The 17,695-nt window shown below is 40.3% G+C and overlaps 1 protein-coding gene across 11 annotated transcripts in view; it reads right to left on the reverse strand.

Moving 5' to 3' along the window:
- Positions 1–17,695, reverse strand: part of DLG2 (discs large MAGUK scaffold protein 2) — a 2,210,459-nt gene that overhangs the window by 1,097,950 nt on the left and 1,094,814 nt on the right. The window lies entirely within an intron of this gene.

Raw genomic sequence — 17,695 nt, forward strand, 5'->3', positions numbered from 1 at the left:
AATCTTATCTTTCTTTGCTTCACCACCTAGGGGAAGGAGTATGGATTTGGGTTAGTCAGATTCCAGGACAAAAGATCACAATTTTTAGAAGCAGAGCTAGCTCTTTTAAAGAATTTTAAAAATCAAGGCAAGGTATCTGCCTATGTTGTGATGGCTCCCTGAGGGAACAGAGGTAAATACTTATTTCTCTCTTGTTCCCTTTTCTTCTTTTCTTAACCATCTTGCTTATACATGACTGTACCAGTAAAGATCACTGTTTGAGTCTTCCAAGCAGATATAAGGAAGTTGGCAGAGAAAAAAAAAAAAACAGGTTCAGGGTTAGGAATGCTCTGAGGGAGCTCAGCCCTCTTCTTGGGGTCTATCTCCATTTTCAGCCTCAGCCTGGGTCTCCATCCTATTTCTTTGTCTCTTTCTAGTTTGTACCCGTTTTCCCTTGGATCTGTCCCTTTAGAGTTCCATTGTTCCAAGGCTGTTGTCCTACTTGGGAAAGATGAAAGGGAATCCTCTACATCTGACCCCTAATTCAGATAATAAAGGGTTAGTTTGCTTTACTTTGCCTGTGTTCCTTGCGCATAACACAGGGATATTGGGAGCAGGGATCTAAACATTGTCATAACACCATCACAGGCTTAATTGTGAGGTCTAACCTCTTCCCAATGTCCTATTATTGTCATCATCAATGGTTAATTTTATCATATGATATTATATATATATATACATATATATATACATATATATATGTATATATATATATCAAATTTCTTGGACATCAGCTCTCAGACTGACTCATAGTAGAAAAGTAACAAGAACCACTCTGGAGATGGTAATTCAATCTGTTTTTCACTCTCCTCAGAAGCAGATTATCAATACTTATACTTTCTGGGGCAGGGTGGGCTTTCTTCAATGTCCCAAGTAATATTTGTCTCAACAAAAATAACAATGTCACAACTGCAGTTGCCAAAGGACTCTTATATACTTGTTCCATTGCAATCATTCTTGGCCATTTTACCTATGAGAAAACTAACACTCCAAGAAGTTAAAGTACTTGTCAAGAGTCACCTTAACTGACGGGCATCAGCGCCAAGACCCTATCCATATCATTACAATCTGAATCCTCTTTCAATTATCATCAGCCTCTTCTCTACCCCCATAAAGAGATGAAGTCCAAGTCTGAAAACTGAACTGGCTGCTTGATAGAAAAAAAAAAATCACTGAGAATACACGACACAATGAGGTTAGAACATTTCTGTGAACTGCAAATACTGTGCTTTTGTTTATCTAACCTATGAATAATTTGGGAATGTAATCTGCCTCAAAAACATGGATCAAATTTAACATTCTCTTTTGATCAGTTATGCTCATTGTGAGTGGAATAATGTCACACATGTGCCCATTTTAGTTTCTCTGTCTTTCAACCCATTGACTCCCACGTCTGCTCCACATTTTCGATTCTTTCATAAAGGCACTACCATCTATGTTGTCATCTAAGCCAGAAAAGTAGGAGTCAATCAGACTCCATCCTGTCTTTTGCCTGCTGCCATCTACCAATTTAATAAGTTAATGAGTCTGCCTGATATATATCCTAAATAATACTTGAGTCCACGCTCTCCTTATTCTTCCCACACCCCCACCAACACTGTCCATGTTCAGGATCCCATAAGCTCTCAGCTGGGCTATAGAAACAGCCTCTGAACTGGCTAGCCTGTCTGTGAGGTTGCCCCTTTCCCATAAATTCTCTACACTGATCCAGGAGACTTTGTGAATCACATGCTGATAAAGTCCTTCTTGAAAACTTCCAATGGCTCACACTGCCCACAGGACAGAATACAAGCTTTCTTACACTGCCATACCCTTACTATATATGCTGAACCTGCATTACTTCTGCATTACTTTTTTTTTTTTATGAGACGGACTCCAGCTCTTGTCACCCCAGGCTGGAGTACAATGGCGTGATCTCAGCTCACTGCAACCTCTGCTTCCCGAGTTCGAGCAATTCTCCTGCCTCAGCCTACTGAGTAGCTGGGACTACAGGCAGGCACCCCCACGCCTGGCTATTTTTTTTTTATTTTTAGTAGAGCCAGGGTTTCACCATCTTAGCCAGGCTGGTCTCAAATTCCTACCACAGGTGATCCGTCCACCTCAGCCTCCCAAAGTGCTAGGATTACAGGCATGAGCCACCGCACCCAGCCCTGAATTACTTTTGTTCTCAACATTCTCACTCCAATAATTATAAAATAAATATGAACAAACCATTGCTTCTCATTTTTAAGCTTCTTTTAAAATTTGTGGTAAAATACACAAAAAATTTTGACCATTTTAACCATTTTTAAGTATACAGTAGTGTTGCTTATATTCACTTTGTTGTGCAACAGAACTCCAGAACTTCTTCTTCGTGTGCATGTTCCTATAACTCCCTATAGTCTCCAATTATAACTCTTATCATGCTATATGGTGGTGTATTTTCTGTGTTTTTCCACTGAACTATAAAATCTTGCAAGGACTGGGACCACAGTGGTATTGTTCATTCTCACATCTCCAGTCTTTAGTCAAATGCATGACACATATGATCAATAAGTGTTTGTTGAATATAGCCATGAGCGACCATTACACAAATGGATGAAATAGATAACAGTTGCTTAAGCCACAATACTATTTTGGCTACTGGATGAAAACTTTTTCACTATAAAATGCTGTGAACTCAGGTTCAAGTAAAAAGGACAATCACATCATTTGCTTGACACAATCTAAAAGGACATCAGACTATTAAGTACTATATATCTTTCTCCTCATCATTCATTTCAGTATATGCTAAGAATATGAACCGAAAAGAACAACTCTTGACCTCAAGAAGACCATAAATTACTGAGTTATCCTTGTGCACAGATAAGCTACCATACCTCGTGATAAACTTAGTTCTATGGGAGCAGAAATGGGTAAGCATTTGTGGCTGGCTGTCTGCAGCTTCCCAGTTTGAAACAGGGTCTGGAATACCATAAAGAGGTAAAAGATATTCCAGCCAAAGGCACAACATATGAAGAGACATGTGGTAAGAGGGGATGATGTTTGAGGGAACAGTGAAGACTTAAAGTGGATTGTAGCAGATGCTATTGTGTCCCCATCCAAATCCATGGAAATCTTTTTTACCCATTGAAGGCTCATAGCTGCATACTTTTCAGGAACATTACTCTTAGGTGATTGAAGCCTCCTCTCTTGGATGTCCACAGGAGTCATATTTGAACCCCAACTCTCATACCTCACGGTGAGACAAATCCTGTGATGTGAATTACACTACAAAGTATCCAGCAAGATTAGCTTAAATTTAAACTGTACCTGGACTTATATTTCTGCAGAGTTCCTTTGTGCTTCATTACTCCCTATGTTTTTTTTTTTTTTTTCTTGGAACTGCCCTCCATAAATCATGCACACATGAAATCTCATCTTAGGTCTGCTTCTAGTGAGCTGACATAAGACTTGGATGAAGCTTGGGATGTAAGGTACAGTGTGGCAGGAGGAGCCTGGAAGGCAGATTGGTGTCCACTGTAGACAATAGGGAGTCATCCAAGAGACTGTGGACCTAAATAATACCCTGCCCAGTGCCAATCAGACATTCCCGTTTTTTTTTTTTTTTTTGAGTCTTCAGCCTATGACTAAGCAAGAAATGACAAGAACTGATGAGAAAGTCACATCTTTAACTCAAACTCAAGCTTCCAAAGAAATCACCCTGATATGATATAGCAGAATTTCTCTGCTTGTATTCAAATCTTTATTTCCCTTGGCTGAACAAAGGTACTGATTTATAATGCTAGGATTAATATTAACACCAACATTAATGCTAATCCTAACACTAATGCAATATTACAACCAATAATAATACCAGCTACAGTTAATGTACCTGGAGCCATATTAAATGCTTTATATCCATCATCACCATATGAGACATAGGTGTTATTCTCTTTATCTTAGACTCAGATAATTAGGTATTTTTCTAAGCTTATATACCTGGAAAGTGGCAAACCAGGTTTCAAATACATGTTAATTTCACTCTAGAGAAAGCGCACTTAGTCTTCTAAGTTAGTTAGGACTCAAAGGTCTTTAGAGGCCAACTTTATCTTCAGGAAATAAAATTTTTAGGAAATATTCTTACACCCCGACTAAGAATCAACCCTAACATTCTGGGTAATTCTGAGTCACTTTTCATTCCAAGGCTTGTCTGGTAGGTACTAATGTCATTCTGGGCACCTTTGAGGATTTCTGTATTGCCTACAAAATGAGGGCCATTGGCAGAAGGCCTCTGTATTGCAATCTGTGCTTTCTTCTTTTCCTCTCCTCAGCTTGGTCTGTTGAAGGGGACTTGAGTAAAAGAAACTTTGTAATTCTGTGAGGAAAGTCACTGGTAGCTTGATGGGGATGGCAATGAATCTGTAAATTACCTTGGGCAGTATGGGCATTTTCATGATATTGATTCTTCCTAATCATGACCATGGAAGGTATGTTAAAGTTCATTTTGAACCAAAGAAGAGCCCACATTGCCAAGACAATCCTAAGCCAAAAGAACAAAGCTGGAGGCATCATGCTACCTGACTTCAAACTATACTACAAGGCTACAGTAACCAAAACAGCATGGTAGATATAGACCAATGGAACAGAACAGAGCCCTCAGAAATAATACCACACATCTACAACCATCTGATCTTTGACAAACCTGACAAAAACAAGCAATGGAGAAAGGATTCCCTATTTAATAAATGGTGCTGGGAAAACTGGCTAGCCATATATAGAAAGCTGAAACTAGATTCCTTCCTTACACCTTAAACAAAAATTAATTCAAGATGGATTGAAGACTTAAATGTCAGACCTAAAACCATGAAAACCCTAGAAGAAAACCTAGGCAACACCATTCAGGACATAGGCATGGGCAAGGACTTCATGTCTAAAACACCAAAAGCAATGGCAACAAAAGCCAAAATTGACAAATGGGATCTAATTAAACTAAAGAGCTTCTGCACAGCAAAAGAAACTACCATCAGAGTGAACAGGCAACCTACAGAATGGGAGAACATTTTTACAATCTACCCATCTGACAAAGGGCTAATATCCAGAATCTACAAAGAACTTAAACAAATTTACAAGAAAAAAATAAAACAACCCCATCAAAAAGTGGGCGAAGGATATGAACAGACACTTCTCAAAAGAAAATATTTATGCAGCCAACAGACACCTGAAAAAATGCTCATCATCACTGGCCATCAGAGAAATGCAAATCAAAACCACAATGAGATACCATCTCACTCAGTCAGAATGGCAATCATTAAAAGTCAGGAAACAACAGGTGCTGGAGAGAATGTGGAGAAATAGGAACACTTTTACACTGTTGGTGGGACTGTAAACTAGTTCAACCATTGTGGAAGATGGTGTGGCGATTCCTCAAGGATCTAGAACTAGAAATACCATTTGACCCAGCCATCCCATTACTGGGTATATACCCAAAGGATTATAAATCATGCTGCTATAAAGACATATGCACACGTATGTTTATTGCGGCACTATTCACAATAGCAAAGACTTGGAACCAACCCAAATGTCCAAGAATGGTAGACTGGATTAAGAAAATGTGGCTCATATACACCATGGAATACTATGCAGCCATATAAAAGGATAAGTTCATGTCCTTTTTAGGGACATGGATGAAGCTGGAAACCATTATTCTGAACAAACTATCACTAGGACAGAAAACCAAACACCGCATGTTCTCACTCATAGGTGGGAATTAAACAATGAGAACACTTGGACACGGGGTGGAGAACATCACACACAGGGGCCTGTCATGCGGTGGGGGGATGGGGGAGGGATAGCATTAGGAGATATACCTAATGTAAATGACGAGTTAATGCGTGTAGCACACCAACATGGCACATGTATACATATGTAACAAGCCTGCATGTTGTGCACATGTACCCTAGAACTTGAAGTATAATAATAATAATAATAATAAAGAAACTTTGTAAACAGATTATATTTCCTGTTTCTGCTCTAAGGGGAGTAGAGGCAGGATAGGTGTCAAGACAGGGATGCCTGGTATACTACTTATGTCTCCCTATCTTAGTTCATTTTGCCCCTGACTTCTGGAATTCTATCCTCGTCCCCCTTCTGAAGCTTAACCCTGCCCCCAACCCCAGCTTCCTTCATCAAGCAAACTTTTTTAGGTCCTTGATTATCAGATTTAGTGTTGCCTCCTCAGAAGCATTCTCTGACTTCAAAGGTTGGAAATCTGTATCTCCTTTACACTCCCATAGTGTTCTGCACAGGATTTTGTCAATGAATAAGAACTTTATACTGTAATGACCCTGTCTATGTGACTATCTCCCCTAGTAGCCCACAAATGCCTCAAGAGCAGAGGTAGAGTCATGTTCATCTCTGAATCTGCAATGCCTGACAAATGACACATAGAAAGAGATCAGTAAATGTAAGTTTAACTGAATTAAACTGTAATTATCTGAGCAATAACATGATCCACATAATCAAAAAGCCCTCCCACCTGAGCTTGCATGCAGTTATACTCATACTCATTTTCTACCACAGTCCCCCCTACACAGATAGAAAAAGGCTAAGGAAGTCTGACCAGGCTCTGCTCAGTACATTCTGCTGATGCTTGTGTGAGTCAGAACAAACCATCCTGAGTTTCCCAGAATTTAAACACGGAATCTTACATGTGCCTGATCTGTCACTGGAGGTTCTCTGGTGCAATTTGGAAGATGGCATTTTGCTGGCACAGTGCATGATAACTGATCCAGAAATTGGAAATGTTTCAAGGTCTCATAAATAAAAATCTGAGTTTACCTCTGTTGCTTCATAAAAAGTGCTCTACTTCCCCCTTGTAGCAGGAGTTGGCACTGTAGTGATGAGAGAGAGAGAGAGAGAGAGAGAGAGGGGGAGGGAACAAATCAAAAGCTGGAGAGCTAGAACATGTTTGTGTGCACATGAATAGGTGGCATATTATCATATTATTAGTGAATACTATCCATGAACACTTTGCTAAGAATGTCACAGAAATTATCCCACTTAAGGCTGATAGTAGCATTATGAAGCAGGTATAAAATTAAGTAATAATTACAGTTCCTTACACAAAGCCTGACATTAAAAAATTTGTTAGTTTCACTGTCTCTGTTAACTATACCGACAAACCATGTTCTCTGTGTCAAGTTTTATCTGTCCCTCTGTAATCCAAGTTCTTCGACGGTAAGAACCCTGACGTGTATCTTTGTATCCTGCAGAGTGGTCAGGCTAGAATGCTACATACATAGTGTGTGTCCAATAGGCCTGTGTTGACTGATTCAATGCTGCTTCTGGAAGAAAGCCTCTTAATTTAAAAAATGTGCTTGGGCTGAAAGGAAGCACATATTCTAGAAGCATGAATTTGGTAAAAAAAAATAATAATAATAACAGAATTTCAAAGGATCCCTAAGGAAGAGGTGAGTGAATCTCAGAAAAAAGAGAAAACCAAAGGGACAAAGAAAATGAGCTCAGTGATGAACAACGTGAAAACAAAGGCTTTCCATTTCATCTCAAGGCTGTAGAAATTTAAGTTCCATAATTGAGTATTCCCATCTAGGCCCTGCCAGCCACCTTCTTATTTTGAGGACAATGATTTGTTTAAACACTTTGATATTTACTTTTAGGGATTTCCTTTAATAAGATTGCTGCAGTCTGTACCCAGCAGATCCTTTTCTCCAGCTTCTTCCTTTTTCCATGATGCCTTAGCCTATCTATGACCTGTGTCTCATCACTTTTATATACCTACTGCATCCTCACTCCTACTCACTGCCTTCCTCTCTGGAGGGAAAACATGGGTAAAAAAAGAAAACAAGAGAAGATAAAGGAATGTTCAGTGCAATGATCAGATCAATATTTATATTCATTTATTTAATTTGAAATGAATTATCTGAATAATATCTTGACTGGAGCACAGTTTTATTTCTCCTGCCCATTCTTACTGTTATTCCAATCCATTCTTTCAGAATGGTTACATATAGGTTGCAAATCTGCGGGTGGAGGTAGGTAGTTTCAGATAGGAGAAAAATGGGAGAAGGAAAGGCAAGAGAGACTGTGCATAATTTTCACCTTCACTTCCTCAAGGTGACCTCCTGACTTCCCAGATTAGGAAGTTCTCTCCCTGCCTCTGCACACCGCACACTGCTCCCTGGTTCATAGGCTTTCAGGGAACCCTGTCCTTATTCTTCATAACCCTTGGCACATTTTTGTTTTACATTTATTTCTGTGATGATGTGCTGAATGTTTGTTTCCTCCATTGAACTAACCGTCCCCGCCCCCCTCCCCATGGGGTCAAGGGCCCCACCTATTTGGTTTACTGCTGACCTCTAGTGCCTGCCACATAGTAGGTACTTGATAAATGTTTGTTGAATAAGTAAGTACTTTGCAGCCAGATCTATCTTCAAAATAATCACCCTTTAAAAAAACAATGACCCACAATTAGCAATATGGCTTGCCCAAAGAACCCTTGAAAGAGGAATTTTTCCAGAGTTTGGAGAAGGATGTAAGTAACAGCACTGATGGGAGAAATAAAAAGCTCTCCCAGGTGCTCCATTTGAATTTTTTTAAACAAAACTCACAAGTGAAAGGAAATACTTTCCTGCTTTTTTTCCGTAAAGAACAGGACAAGCCAGGATGTTAATTAAATTACAAATCAGCTGTCTGCTTGCAGCTGACAGAGCTTTGTGTGCTTCCAAGCAACGTCAGATATTTTAAACTCTATGTAATTACCTACTATGGACGAGCTGCCAGGAAGGATGCTTCATGAATATTTAATGAATTTTAAGATCCTTTTTAAGGAACTGATGATTTAAATAACTATGGGAGAACTTACTCTAGCTCGGTGCCACCCTCCATCTGTTAACTGAAGATATTGGAACTGTAGCCTGGTAGAAATGCAGTTTCTTCCCTGAAATGAGCTAGGCCCAGGATCTAGGGAAGGCTAGGCTCACACAGGAGAGGTAACTGTAGAATTAAACAGATCTCAAGCTCTCTAAGTCAGAAGGGAACCACAGACCTATGAACTGGGAAAATAACGGGTATGGAATTGCAAAATGAAATTTTGTGAGATGCCACACATTGAGGATGCTCTTTATAATTTACAAAGCACTTTCAGCAACACTGTCTTAAGTAATTCTTTCAAGAATTGGATAGATTAAAAAGGTATCATCATTCTGATTTCCAAATGAGCAAACAGAGGATCAGAGAGTTTCTAAAGTGCCAAATAAATAGTAAAGCTGTGTTTCAAACCAAAATAGTCCTCTGATTCCAAGAAGCAGCCTCATATAGTGGAAAGTGCATGAATTCTGGCATTAGAAACATGATTTCGAATCTTGGTTATACTACTTGCTATCTGGGAGACATCTATCACATTGCTGGATACAACTGAGCTTTGGTTGACTGAAGTTATAAACCAGGAATTACAGTATATATCTCATAGAAATACAAAGATTGAATGAGATGTTGTACTCCTGGCACACAGTGGCTGCTTGGCAAATGTAATGCTCCCCTTTGCTTGGAGTCTCAAGAACTTGGTACTCTGCAGATTTGTCATAACAACAACAGCAACAACAAAAAAAAAAGTGGTCACTAAAAGTGAATTTTTCACATGGCAAAAAACTCTTTGGTGGAATGCTCTTCACTTTCCCCAGAACAGAAACAAAGATAATCTGTTATGCAATTAGTCACAAATACAGTCCTTGAATTTTTTGTCCATACACATGAGTATTGTCTAAAACATGTTTTCTTTGTAGCAGCTAGGTGCTGCCACCACTGTGCATGGCTGAGTTCACAAATCTGTTGTAACCTGTAGCTTCCCTGTCACTTCTCTCTCTCATGCTAAGCTTTGTTTGTTTGCAGTAATTAGAATTTTTGCCACTGCCATGGCTAATGCTGCTACTGGAACCACCAGAGTCTCCTTGGTTTCATGGTTTGGCAAAGGATTGGCCTTCATCACCAGAGGGGCTGGAGCTTCTGCCTCCTAAGGTTTCTCTCCTCATGGGTGCAAAATTTGAAGACTGATTGTTGTAACTGCCAAAATCACTGTAGCTTCCTTCACCTCTAAAACTGCTTCCATGATTTACAAATCCATTATAGCCATCCCACTGCCACCATATCCACAACCACCATGGCTGCCACCAAAGCTACCACGGCCACTGAAATTCCCTCCACAATCATAGTTCATACCCAAACCACCTCCACAACCACCACCAAAGCATCCAGAACTACTTTGGCTTCTTTGGCTCAATGAAGCACTAGCCATCTCTTGCTTTGATAGGGATGAAGTTACTGAACACTCTCTGAAGTTTCCTAACTTCACTGTTGTGGCCATTCACAGTATGACCATTCACAATATGGTATTTCAATCTTATTCATAGAGTCACGGTCCTTAAGAGTTACAAAGGCAAAATCCCTTTGCTTACCACTGCCTCGGTCATTCATGATTTCAGTCACTTCAATTTTCCCACATTCTTCAAAGTAATGTCTTAGGTGATGTTCTTTTTTTTTTTTTTTTTTTTTTGAGAAGGAGTCTTGCTCTGTAGCCCAGGCTGGAGTAGTGCAGGGTGCAATCTCTGCTCACTGCAACCTCTGCCTCCTGAGTTTAAGTGATTCTTCCACCTCAGCCTCCTGAGTAGCTGGGATTACAGGTGCCCACCACCAAGCCCATCTAATTTTCTTATTTTTAGTAGAGATGGGGTTTCGACATGTTGGCCAGGCGGGTCTTGAACTTCTGATCTCAAGTGATCCATCCGCCTTGGCCTCCCGAAGTGCTGGGATTGTGGGAGTGAGCCACCATGCCTGGCTCTTAAGTGATGTTCTTCAGTGTCTTCTTTAGTGCCACTTATATAGTTTGGATCTGTGTTCCCACCCAAATCTCAAGTTGAAATGTAGTCCCCAGTGCTGGAGGTGGGGCCTGGTGGGAGGTGATTGGATCATGGGGGTGGTTTCTAATGGTTTAGCATCATCTCCCTGGTGCTGTCTCATGACAGAGTTCTCACGAGATCTGTTTGTTTGGAAGAGTGAAGCACCTCCCCTGCCCTCTCTCTTCCTCCTGCTCTGGCCGTGTAAGTCTGCTTCCTGTTCGCCTTCTGCCATGATTGAAAGTTTCCTGAGGCCAACAACAGGTGCTGGAGAGGATGTGGAGAAATAAGAACACTTTTACACTGTTGGTGGGACTGTAAACTAGTTCAACCATTGTGGAAGTCAGTGTGGTGATTCCTCAGGGATCTCAAACTAGAAATACCATTTGACCCAGCCATCCCATTACTGGGTATATACCCAAAGGACTATAAATCATGCTGCTATAAAGACACATGCACACGTATGTTTATTGCGGCACTATTCACAATAGCAAAGAGTTGGAACCAACCCAAATGTCCAACAACGATAGACTGGATTAAGAAAATGTGGCACATATACACCATGGAATACTATGCAGCCATAAAAAATGATGAGTTCGTGTCCTTTGTAGGGACATGGATGAAACTGGAAAACATCATTCTCAGTAAACTATCGCAAGGACAAAAAACCAAACACCGCATGTTCTCACTCATAGGTGGGAATTGAACAATGAGAACTCATGGACACAGGAAGGGGAACATCACACTCCGGGGACTGTTGTGGGGTGGGGGGAGGGGGGAGGGACAGCATTAGGAGATACACCTAATGCTAAATGACGAGTTAATGGGTGCAGGAAATCAACATGGCACATGGATACATATGTAACAAACCTGCACATTGTGCACATGTACCCTAAAACCCTAAAGTATAATAAAAAAAAATAATAATAAAAAAAAAGAAAGTTTCCTGAGGCCTCCCCAGAAGCCCAACAGAGGCCAGCATCATGCTTCTGGCACAGCCTGAAAGAACCATGAGCCAATTAAACCTCTTTTCCTCTTTTCCTTAAAATTACCCAGTTTTGGGTATTTCTTGATAGCAGTGCAACAATGAACTGATAGAGCCATCAACAAATATCTTTTTCACAGTTAAGTAGGCAACTAGTCTTTGAGAATCTCCTCTTGAGACAACTGTCTTTGGTTCCACAACTCTCTCATCCACCTTATGTAACACGGCATTTAGGGCTGCATCCACCTCCTCCACAGTGGCATACCTGACAAACGCCACTGGAGCAATTGGTGTTTGGATATCTCATTACCACACAGTCCATGAGTGCTCCCAATTGCTCACAATGGCTCCTCAGACTCTCATGGGTTGTTTCCAACCTCAACCCTCCAATAAAGACCTCCCAGTTATTCGGGCTCTTTCAGAGACTCTGACTTAGACATGATGGTAGTAGGAAGATAGACTTTAGTGATGCTTCCTCTGTGGCATCCTAGGGCCAAAAGGAGTAAGGTGACAAATGTATCTCAGGAGAATAACTTTCTAGAACCTCAGTTTCAGAATAGTGCCCAAAAGTGCAGATTCTGGAGAGATTGCCTGCATCAGTTCCTACTCTGATAACCACATGACCTTGGGCAACTTATTAAACCCTCTGAGACATAGTATTCTTATCTGCAAAATTGGAATAGTAACTACCCCACAAGATTTTTTAGAAAGCCAAGTGAGATGATGCATGGAGGGCACTTAGAAGAGTGTCTGTGATCTAGTAAGTAGTCACTTAGTATAAGTTATGATTGTTTTACTGGAACATTAGATATGTTATTTGATTATAAAAAATTGGAGGAATAGAAAAAACTAAAGGAAAAATTTTTGCCTTTTACTGTTTCGAATTTTTCAAAGTCTCTAACTGCAACTTCTCCCACTACTCCATAACACATAGACAGTGTATCAAATCTCACAGTCCTCCTAGCCTCAGAAAGTACACTTTAGCCTTTCTTTATGCCATCTTAAATGCTTGAAAACCTTCTCTTTGCACTTTTTTATGCAACAAGAATTTACTGAGCACCAATTCGATGCAAGACATTGTACCATGTACTAGAGATATAATAGTGAATAAGGAAGATACAGCTCATCCTTGCCCTTTGCTCTTGATGTCTTCTCTACCTCTCATAACTTTCCCAACCCTTTTTCACATACTGCTTGACCTTCAAAACTTAGTTGATAAATGATATCTTTCTAGATGCTTTCCCCAGACATCCAAATTTGGCTAAGCATTCTTCTTCTGTGCTCCCATGTCTGACTCCCTGAGAATCCCTCTTTTTCTCAAAGCATGTATGTCTCTGCCATTCTCACTGGAATGGGAAGAGTTCACAATTCATTATTGTACCAGTGGCAAATATTCTGCTGGGGACCCAGTAGGTGCTTAATAAATGCTACTAAACGGAACTACCCCTGGTAGAGATGTAAGCTCCTTAGACTCCTGTGTACTCCACCATGACTAGCAACATCCTAGAAGTAGTGCATACTCAAGGAACCTGTTGCTATTCTACAGTAGAGCTGGTTATTGAACAGTACCCTGTAAGATTTTCAAAAATAAAATCAAAAATTGGTTTATGTTGTGTAGCACAGGTAATAAAGTGAGTTTCTTTGAAAGTTTTCATTTAGCAGGGAGAATTGTTCCAGCTTTGGGTATGACATCCCTGACAAAGAGTATTAGCTGGTGGCTTCCTGGAGTAAAAGGGTTGACAGAAAGAAAAATGGTAACATGCAGAGAAGAACTGAGTTCTCTTCTTCCTTCTCCTCTGCCAGCACTGAGTCAGAGCAGCTACAGAAGCATAACACACAATTGAGACCACACTAAGTATTCTTTTTTTATTTTGTATTTTATTATACTTTAAGTTTTAGGGTACATGTGCACAACATGCAGGTTTGTTACATAAGTATGCATGTGCCATGTTGGTGTGCTGCACCCAGTAACCCGTCATTTAACATTAGGTATATCTCCTAATGCTATCCCTCCCTGCCCCCCCACCCCAAAACAGGCCCGGTGTGTGATGTTCCCCTTCCTGTGCCCGTGTGTTCTCATTGATCAATTCCCACCTATGAGTGAGAACATGTGGTGTTTGGTTTTTTGTCCTTGTGGTAGTTTGCTGAGAATGATGGTTTCCAGCTTCATCCATGTCCCTACAAAGGACATGAACTCATCATTTTTTATGGCTGCATAGTATTCCATGGTGTATATGTGCCACATTTTCTTAATCTAGTCTATTGTTGTTGGACATTTGGGTTGGTTCCAAGTCTTTGCTATTGTGAATAGTGCTGCAATAAACATACAGAGACCACACGAAGTGTTCTTACACGTGCCCATCTAAACCCCGGGTCAGCAGCTTGACTCACATTCGAGTGTACCAACCTCAGATAAGCCCAGCAAAATAGATTAAAGTGTATGCAAGGCAGGGAAGAGGTCTGGAAGAATATACTAATATGTTGACCATGGTTATTTCTGGATGATTATTAATTTCATTTTTTGGAGCTACATATATTTCTCTGAGGAATAAAAAGAATTAGAATATGTAAAACATGATCAAGTATTTGCTTTATTGTAGTGGAGAAGGTTCAGTGTGCTTTAAGTTTTGTGATAAGGAAAAATTCTCTAGTCCTGGAAAGGGTTTATCCATGTTCAGTCGAGTTAAATTTGAGAACTGGCTGAAGGATGCAAAGGAAGGGGTTTCCAGCTGACAAATGAAAGAGGGATGTGATGGGAATAAATTTGCTGGGGAGGATCAGGCTTTAAGTCAAATTGCTTTGGTACCAAGAAATCAAAGCAATGATTTGGGAGCAAACTCAACAGTAGTTCATCCATTTGAAGCAAAACTTCAAATATGGTCTGAGTAATTTTCCAGGGATAACTGCCACTGGATTCAATTGAGCACTGTACGATCTTGTGGGCAGTCCCTGTCTGACTAATCTACCAGCTGTGCAACTGCTACAGCATCTGTGAGTGAGAATCATTCACTACTAAAAGCTAGAAACATGTTTTGCTCAATGTGCCTGGTGCCCAGAAAAGAAGAAATGTTCATTTCAGCAAAATGCTTCCTCAAGCGATGCAAATTCCCTGCAGCTCAGTTCCTGGGTTTAAATCCTGTTCCTGCACTAACCAGCAATGCAACTTTAGGGAAGTATGAAGGCTCTCTGAAACTCAGACTCCTCATTTGTAAAATTGGACTAATAATGTATGACAGTGTCACTATAGGAAATTGATGAGATAATATGCCCAAACGCTTTGGGCCAGGACCCGCTTCCTAGCAGGTGCTTAGGAAATATAAGATTCTTCCTATTTCTCTTTTTTTGTTTGTTTTTGAGATGGAGTCTCCCTCTGTCACCCAGGCTGGAGTGCAGTGGCACGATCTCAGCTCACGGCAACCTCTGCCTCTTGGGCTCAAGAGATTCTCCCACCTCAGACTCCTAAGTAGCTGGGATTACAGGCTTGCACCACCACGCCTGGATAATTTTTCATATTTTTAGTAGAGACAGTGTTTCTCCATGTAGGTCAGGCTGGTCTCGAACTCCTGGCCTCAAGTGATCCATCTGCTTCAAATTCCCAAAGCGCTGGGATTACAGGCATGAGTCACCACACCCAGCCTTCCTATTTCTCTACCAGTGTCATGTAGTCATCTTTCCAAGTATTGTAAAAAGAGTCTATACACACACACACACACACACACACACGTGCATGTATATGCTCAATTCAGCCTTATCACTGTTACAGGGAACAGGCTTCCACCATGCTATTACAAGTATTGTAGCATCCCTACAGAACAGCACAAACTTTCTGAAGGAGGTAAATGAGCTGCTAAGGCCTTGCTGCCACTTCTCTAGATCCAGCGCCTTTTCTGTATGCGAGGCCATCTTACCCTTTCTACTCATGCCTCTAGCTAGGCCAACATTCCTACTCTTGGTATCTTCTACTTATGATGATCCTCTCTGTCCAGCAGGCAGAGAAAAAAAAAGTCTCAGACACAGGTGCTGAAGTTGCCTTCACTGCTCATTCAAGCTACTCTTCCTAACCATGTGAGTTTTTGGACTTCAGAACCTACCTGTGAAATTGGCACTTGCTTAGCCCTTTCATTATATTTGACTTCCAAGGATGAGATCAGTTACCCACCTGAGCCTAGAATATCTCCTGGATGATCTCCAGCAGACTTTGTTCCTGGTCCTGGGACTTCCTGGGTGGTCGATTGGTGTATACATCCTCTGTGACACTACAGAGGCTAAAATTCCTTCCCAGTAAGAAGCACCATTATTCATTCATCCAACAGAATGTTTATCTAGCAAGTTATATGCTAATCACTAAATTTTAAGTGCTAGAAATATAGTAGTTTAAAAAAAGCAAAAATTTATGACCCTGTCGAAATTAAAGTCTAGTTGCATTAGGTAATCCAGCTCTTTGAGCTCCCTTTTTCCTCAACATACTTCCTGTACCAAGAAGCAGTTATGAACAGCTGTCCTTTCTATGGGAAGACACTCAGTGGTCCAGGTAGGCAACCACTATGAATTGTCCTCCACCTCCACTATGGTGGTGGTGCAAATGGGCTTGATCTATCCAGCTGCCTTTGTTTTAGAGCACCTCATAATGAGCTGGTGTCAATGGCAATGGAACATGGGAAAGTTGAAAAATAAGGCAGAAAGTGTGGCCCTATTACTAGTGGGTTCCAATCAAAGAGGTTTATTTCACAATCAGACACTGTAATAAAAATGTTAATGTTTCCTCAAATAAGGTTGCTTTATAATCCATGCTTGCTTACGGTGGTTTAAATATTCTCCAAATATAATAGTGTCTAATAAATTGCCTTTGGGAAATAATAAAAGCATATTTATACTTGATCTAGATGCTTAATATGCAACTTAATTTGCAATTGTAGAATGTTATTTTGTGCTTATTATGCTCTTAAGATGTAAGCCCCGAATCAAGAAAACCCAGAAAGTTTTCTAATTTTCTTGTCCTGCTGCCCTGCTGGGAACTGACAGTGTCATCTTTCAGATTACTGCCTATGATATGACGTGCATATGTATTAATGCTTTAGAAGCATTAATTTATTTAATCCTTATAACAAACTTATGGAGTAGTTACTGTTTTATTTCCCTCATTTAACAGATGAGAAAATACAGGGAGAGAGAAATAAGCAACTTGTTCACACAACTAGTGGATGGAATGAGATTTATACCTCATTATCCTTGTAACTCCACCTTTAATTCACACACTATATTGTCTCTCAGGTATTGTGCATTTCTTACTCTCTGACTCAGATGTTTCTTCTGAGTATGGTAGATACTTTGGTCCTTTGGTTTAAAAACTAAGGTGTGTAAGCTTCCCTTTATCCTTGCTGGGCCATAGAATGCAATTGGGAGAAAGTAGAAATAGAAATAACCTAGTTAATGACACTGCCATTTCTCTGGTCACCCAAATACAAAAATTACACAGATGAAGATGATCCTTCAGCATCTTTCCTCTCTCATGTCTTCCAGAGTGGGGTCCATCTGACTAAATTGGCAGAACATGACTCCTAATATCAGAGTGAAGGCCAAGATGGTTTACATTAGACTGAGAGCTCCCTGATGAAAGCAGTGATATTACAGCTGTAGCTATCTCAGTAGCCCCCTGGCACATAGAAGAGGTTTAGTACATTTTACCAAGGGAATGGATCTAATGCAAGTTTAATGGACTCTAAATAAGCAGATATATTTGTTTTTATTTGTTTATCTCCATTGTCCATTCCCCCATCACACCCTTGTTTCTTCTCCCTAGAAT

Source organism: Hylobates moloch, unplaced genomic scaffold (genome assembly GCF_009828535.3).
Source record: "Hylobates moloch isolate HMO894 unplaced genomic scaffold, HMol_V3 SCAFFOLD_11, whole genome shotgun sequence".
In the NCBI taxonomy this organism is placed as follows: Eukaryota; Metazoa; Chordata; class Mammalia; order Primates; family Hylobatidae; genus Hylobates; species Hylobates moloch.